The sequence below is a fragment of the Pteropus medius genome, unplaced genomic scaffold, assembly GCF_902729225.1.
Source record: "Pteropus medius unplaced genomic scaffold, Ma_sr-lr_union100, whole genome shotgun sequence".
Taxonomy (NCBI): Eukaryota; Metazoa; Chordata; class Mammalia; order Chiroptera; family Pteropodidae; genus Pteropus; species Pteropus medius.
The window spans coordinates 19,908,382-19,915,479 of record NW_024344378.1 but is presented as its reverse complement, the minus strand read 5'-3'; the positions used below and the strand labels follow the sequence as shown (position 1 = coordinate 19,915,479).

Here is a 7,098-nt window from a genome sequence, read left to right as displayed (position 1 = left end):
TGGGGCAGAGAGTTGCTTCATAAACATTTGTTAAATGACTAAATGAATTAATAAGACCGGGGTGCATGTTCACATGTAGGTGCTTATGTGTGTAGAGCTGAGCCAGATGTTTGCATGTATCTACTGGATGTATGTGCAGGTGAATGTTGTCATTCTCAAAAGGCTCTTCTTACCTGTTCCCTAAGCCTTCATCCCCAAATAGGCCAAGGACCAGAGTGGCCTGGAGACATGAGGACGCTTGAGGAGAAAGAGACCATCTCCACTTCTGCACTGTGCTGGGGAAGGCCAAGGGTGGAACGAACAGCAGGATTGGGCTTGTTGGCTGAAGGGATGGCAAAGGGTCAGACCCTTCCCTGCCAGCCTGGATGCTCTCCTGCCTCATTTTCCAGGCCTGTTTGAGGCTCCAAGAAGATTTCTATGAATTGAACCATAGGCACTTGGAACTGGGTGGACCCCAGCAGTGTTTCTATAAGCTGGACTCAGGAGAAACTCCTGATCATGCTGTCCAGGGCCCAGTCCCAGGGTCTCACATTGTATGTCCCACCCTGGGGTTCAAACTACCAATCTTGCTTTTGTCCCCACATGGCCTACTAAGGTATGGATAGGATTCCTTTGCCTTCCTGCAGTCAACAGAATCACCAATGTCATACTAGCCCCATCCCCTAGGCATGCCTAGTCTCTGAGAAGAAGAGCCCCATATTTGAGGGAAGTATATATGGGGGGCAGTATAGAGATGACAAGGGTCAAGGAGGGTGGATTTGGCAGGGTGGGTGGCAGAGGAGCAGAGAAAATGAACTCGGAAGGCATGAAGGGACAGAAAAGTGAAAGTGCTGGTGGACTGAACAGGCTAGGGCAGAACGGGAGGCAAATGGCTCAGGACAGAGGCCTGGCCATGCCCTGGCTGGAGTCGGAGTAGGGGAAAGTGGAGGATGGGAGGAGTCTAGAGTTCACCAGTCCCAGGTGGCCATGAGCACAGCTAGCTCCAGCCCTGCCCCTAAAATCTGAAATTTTCCCCAAGGTCCCCTCATGCTAGTACCTTAGGGATGGAGGCGGGAACTTGCTCAGCTGGGGAAATGTGCTTTGAGTCCCTACGGGGAGAAATGTTACATGTCCAAATAGTGGGAGTGACAGAAGAGACCTGAGTTGGTGGTTGCTCTTGTGTGACCAGGACCTCAGATTTCCCTCTAAGTGAGGGAGGAGGGCCATACATTCTTATGCTCTGTCAGATTTCCTTTACTTCAGACTGTGTAAGATCTGGAGGCTGCGTCTCTTGGTGGGTACCTCTGGCCTCCACTTTCCAAGCGAAGGCTCAGATACAATGTCCCAGGGGTGCCTATCAGATCCTGGAGGTCCCTCCCCTGGCCCATGGGGACTCTAATCTCTTACTCTCCTTTTCTGACCCCAAACCCATCGTTCCAGAGTCTGGAAAGGCAGACAGCTTGCTTTTTGCTCAGGAACCTGACCTCATGAGCAGGTAATCCCCTGCCTCTGCCCTCTCTCCTAGGGTCCTCAGTTCTTCTTCTCTGGGGGTGGTTTCCAGCCTGTGCAGAGACCAGCCTAGCCGGGAGAAGAGGCAAAAGCTTATGTTCTCTGCTCTGGCCATAGGAGACCATACCCTGCTTCTCCCAGGAGGGGGATCAGGATGGATTAGGGTTGGAGGGCTGGGGTCTGCTCTCTTCTGTCTCCATCCTTCCCCAATTTTCAAAGCTGCTTGGCTTCATAGATGACTGGAACCAATTGTAGGTAATGTCCTTGTCAGGGCATAGCTGCACTCATCCATTACCTGCTGAAATCTTGCCCACTGCCCTCTCAGGGGAACTGGCTCAGGCATGTGGTTAACCTTTGACAAGCTGGAAAGGCCAGGGACATTTTTTCCTTCCTCTTGTCTCAGTGATGACTACAAGCTTCTTAAGGATAAGAATCAAGTCTTATTTATCTTGGTATCTCCAAGGTCTAGCTCAGTGCTCAGTAAATAGTACTTGCTCAATAAAAAGGTAGAGCAAATGAATGAATGAGAGAGAGGAGAAGGAAGGACTTGACCCTTTTTCTCGGTTCATAAAAATGGGGAGGAGGTTGTGTTTATTAAGTGATACATCTATCAACATAGGATCTTCTTGTGATCGCAAGGGACAACTGCTTCTTTCCCTCTCACTGGCCACCTCCCTGAGTCTTTTCACAATCCATTCCCCCAGCATGGATTGGCAGACCCCTGTGCCAGATATTGGGAAGCAGTCTGGCCTTAAAACATAAAACATGTTTATCCTCCTTTCTGCCTCACCACATCCCTCTGGTAAATTGGAGAGCCATTCCTTTTGGGTTACATGGCCAGGTCCACAGATGCACTTGGGGATCTGAACTCAATCTAGATGCACATCCTCCCCTCCCCATGAACCATGTGTGACTAGAGGGGTTGACTACTTGCAGAAAACCTGGGTACCGGTGGATCCCTGAGAGGTTAAGAGGGCAACTGAAGCCACCATAGCCAGAGCACAGGGGTGGGGAGAGGTGAGAGCTCTTGCTGCCTTTGACATGGCCACCTTCCATGAAAGATCAGTGTTCCATTCTTTCTAGGGACACCAGGGAAGTATTCTTATTGTAATCTCCATTGGACAAACCAGCGAAGGAGCAAAGATCTTGTCCCCTCCCCCCACCCTCCAACCTTTTCTTCCTGCCTCTGATGTTTTCCATGTACTAGGTTTCTCTGTTGGCAAGTCCTGCCCAGAAATAGCCTTTCTCAGCTTCCTCTGAGCTTTGGAGTCACCAAACCAGCCTTCAGGGACCAACTATACAAATCCAGCCTGTTTTTGCTCAACAAAAATTCAAGAAGAGATGTTGGCAGAATGCTAGTCTCCTGAGAGATCATGGAAATGCCGAATTCCCCAGGCCTAACCAGGCAGACCTCTGTAACTGATGGCAGAATGCCCAAGGTTAAGTGGCCATGAGTTAGAGATAAACCAATGGTCCAAAAGCCAGAACATCTAAGCAGGCAGAAAAGGACTACAGGTTTCAATTGACAGGCCAGGGCAGGCAACAGTCTAGAATTCAAAAGGTCAAATAGGACAATGGGAACTCGATTCCGAGGCAAGAATGGTCAAGTGAGGGGAATGCTGGGATGCAAGGGATATTCGAGGTTATTTTGACCAGATAGAAATAAGAGATACACTCTAAAGACTTTTAGATAGGAAAAGGGAAGCTGAGGTGACCTTACAAAATGAGGTGGAGGAGATGTTGGAGGTCCTAATACTTAATATGGTGATGGTGGATGTGGTTGTCATAGTGAGGCTGATAATTATAGTGATTGTATGATTATCATAATAGCAGCAAGGGGGTGATGAGTGGTCATGGTGTTGTTAATGAGTTGTTAATGATTGCTGCCATGTTGATAGAGGGAGTGTGATGATAATTGTCATGGTGAAGGAAGTGGTGACTTTGAAGCTCACAGTGACAGAAGTGATGGTAGTATCAGTGGATGACGGTAACAGTAACTATGGTCGCAAGTGAAGGGGGCTGTGACAGGTGGTAGACATGTTGAATTGCTATCCAGACGAGGGAGTTGGTGGTAAGGATTACGTTGGTAAATGTAGACTCTTCATGTGGTATCGTTGCTCTTTCCTTAATCCCAAAAGTGTATGAGATAAGCCTGATCCTTTAGGCAAGCTCGAGAGTAACATGTGATAGCCTTGGGTCTCCCTGAGCAGGAGAGAGGACCATTTCTAATGCCGCTGTGATCAGACCTGCCCTGTCTTTCCTACTCCACTCTGTTCTCATTACAAAGTGGAGATTGGAGGGTAAACCACACTCCGGCTTTCCCTTCTTTTTCTCTTTCTAGGGGTTTACTTGTTTCCTAAGATAGCCCTTCTCCAGGGTCCGATATAGGAAACTAAGGCATAGAGGCTTTTCCTCTATGGGCTGGAGCCAGAGCATGATGGGTGTGCCAGACATCATGCTAGAAATGAGATAGCCGACCAAAGGCCCTCCTTGCAGGAGTAAGAACAGTGGTTACTGTAGCTGCTCTTTTTAACTCAAAGCTGGTCCTAAAACCCTAATTCGTTCAGCCTCTGGCAGTTCCTTTAGACCTATGCTGGCCAATCCTATTGCTACTAGCCAGAGGTGGCTATTCAGCCACATCTTGAAATACAGCTAGTCCAATTGATATGGGAGTATAAAATATACATTGGATTTTGGAGACTTAGTATGAAAAAAAAGAATGGAAACTCTCTTTAATGATTTTTATATTGATCACATGTCGAAATAATGTTTTGGAAATATTGGGTTAAATAAAATAAATTATTAAAATTAATTTTACTTGTTTCTTTAAATCAAAAATTATGTCTACTAGAAATTCTTAAATAACATACATGGTTTATATTATATTGTACAGTGCTACTTTAGATCATTTCCTTCGTTCGGGGAAGCAAAAGGGAAGAAATGAAAAAAATTACGAAATAACGGTGAGCTAAGCACATAATAAGTTTGTTTTTCTCTCCCATAAAGTCTAAGCAGAAGCACTGCAGGGCATATAAGGCAGCTTCACTTCACAGTGTCAAAGCCCTAGCTTTCTTCTTAATTATCGCTCTACCATCTTCAACATATGGCTTCCATTTTGACGTCTAAGATGGCTGCTCTAGTTCCCATGTCCACTTTACCTCCAATGAAGAGGGGAGAAAAGGATATGGAGAGTCAGTTACTTCTTCTTCTTCTTCTTCTTCTTTTTCTTCTTCTTCTTATTCTTTTTTTAAACACCTACAGCACCTGGTCTTCCTTGGTGGTCTCCCATCCAAATACTAACCAGGCCTGACCCTGCTTAGCTTCTGAGATCAGATGAGATCAGGCATGTTCAGGGTGGCATGACCATAGCCTAGTTACTTTTTTTTAAGGGCAAAGCCCAGAAAGTACAATATTACTTCTGTTTGCATCTCATTGGCCAGAATCTAGTTACCTGGACACACCTAGCTGCAAGGAAGTCCAGAGAATTAGCCCTAAAGTGGGTGGCCAGGTTCCAGCTAACCCTTGGGGGATTTTATTATTAAAAGAAGAAGGGAAGATGGATATTGGGGGACAACCAGCTGCCCTGATATACCCAGAGAGGGGCAGTCCCCTACTCTCACACTTCCTACAGGTCCAGGCAAGCACCACTTGGGCAGCAGGAGAATGGAACAAATAACCTCCAAGAAAAATCTGCTCTTTTTAAAGAAATACCTTTAATAAAGGCAGCCCAAGTCCCAGCATATTTCCAGGTGTTCTTTGGTCAGAAAGATTTTAAGAGAGTGAAGAAAGAGGACAGTCTGGTGAGAAAGAAAGGAGAGTGAGTACTTGTGTGTGGCTGAGAATGATTATTTGAATTCTAAACTCTCTTGCTTGGAACAGCAACTATGATTCCAGTATTTTGGACATTTATATTCAAAGTCTTCATTGGTCATATGACATAGAAACAATGGCTGCAAACACTTGCTAAGTAAGCTCCGTTTATTAAAAACCTGCTTGTCTGCCTTCTTTCCTTCCACCTATGACCATATGTACTGCTAACAGGTGCCCAGGGCTGCCAGGGAGGTGGACCCAGGAGACATATGAGACCTGTATTTAAGGAATGATCTGACTGAGAGTCAGAAAACCACCGAAGACAACTGTCCAAACAAGCAAGGAGTGAGCAAACTGGGATGGGACACTGGCTTTGACTTTCTCTTTGATCTAGGTCTTCCCAACAAAAAGATACTCAAGAAAATTAAACTAGGTCTCCACAAAGGTAGGGTCTAAGTGTATCATGGTCTCCAATGTATTCCTGTTGCCTGGCATGTAGTAAGAGCTTGATAAGCATTTGTCGAATGGATGAATGCTAGGGTAGGCTTTACTCTGGAGTCAGGTTTTATACATTATTTGGGTTTCGAAGTTGAGAACTTCACAGATGCCCCCTGTCCTGAACATATATGGTTCCTTCTCAGTGGCCCTGTCTCTGGACCTGCAATGCCATCCTTCCCAGGATCTACCCTCCAAGACTGGTGAGCTAATCACTCAAGCTCAGCGCAGGCTGTTTCTGGGGAATGGGGCAAGTACAGATAGTTCCTGGAAGGACGACCAGGTCTCCAAACCCACCTTCGTGGCAGGCCCACCTTTACTGCCGGACAGAGACAGGATTTCTCTGGCTGCTGCCTCTTCCATGCAGCCCCTTTCTTGCTCAGCAAGGGTCAGATAAGGAGACCACAATGAGCTCTAGAAGAAGGCCTGGCAGGATGGAGGGGCCCATACCCTAGACTTCCTCCTCCTCCCATACATCTTGGTGTCAAACACATTTTATTTCCTCACGTCTGGGGACTCCGGGGCTTCCCCTCCAGGATTGCTTCCTCCTCCGGTTTGTTTTCCAGCTGGAGACTCTAGGAGCCCCACGGCAGGGGGGCGGCTCCTCTACTGTGGCCCATGAGTCTTCAAAGGGCCCAGAGTGGAATGCCAGCTGGGGAGACTGCCAGCCTGGGAGGAGGGGCCCAAGATGTGGGGCTCTGGATCGGGTCCCCCACTCATTTTCAAGTCTCCCTCATTGGCTAAGGGGCTGTATCTATGGGTAGAAGTTAACTTCAAAGATCGGGAATGGGGGACTCCCTGCCACCCCCTCTCCCGGGGCTCAGAGAGGGGCAGGAAGTGCCCCCCGCCATGATGGATTAGGTGCCTAAGAGCCATGGAGAGCTCATGGCTGGGGAGACCTTCTCCCTTTTCATGGGGCTCAGATTTCACGATTTGGAGAGGGAGGAGGGGGTGAAATAATTAGTAATTTGTGATTAAGTCTTTTCATGGATATTTTGTTTCTTTGTTCTGTGATGTCGCCTGGAGCCATTTAAAAAATGACTTAATGACAAAAAAAAAATAATTGCTCTTTGTAACTAATGACTGTGTCAGAACTTGGAAATCACCAAAGCCTCAGAAAGTAAAACCCGAGACACAGACAGAGGTGGGGGTGCCACTCTCAAAGGAATCAGATCAGCAATCGTAAAGTGGCCCAGGAATCTATTTGTACCTGGGAGGCCCCTGCCCTTGCCTGGAGCTAACCAGCACCCCACCGCTTACCCTTAGTCTAATGACTTCAGGCCTAGGGGGTTCCCCAGGACCTTT

The 7,098-nt window shown here is 47.2% G+C and overlaps 1 pseudogene; it reads right to left on the bottom strand.

Annotated features, from left to right (window-relative positions):
• Positions 1 to 4,740: 4,740 nt before the first annotated feature.
• On the bottom strand, positions 4,741 to 4,859 carry LOC120609866 (uncharacterized; annotated as a pseudogene).
• Between the last annotated feature and the right edge of the window lie 2,239 nt (positions 4,860 to 7,098).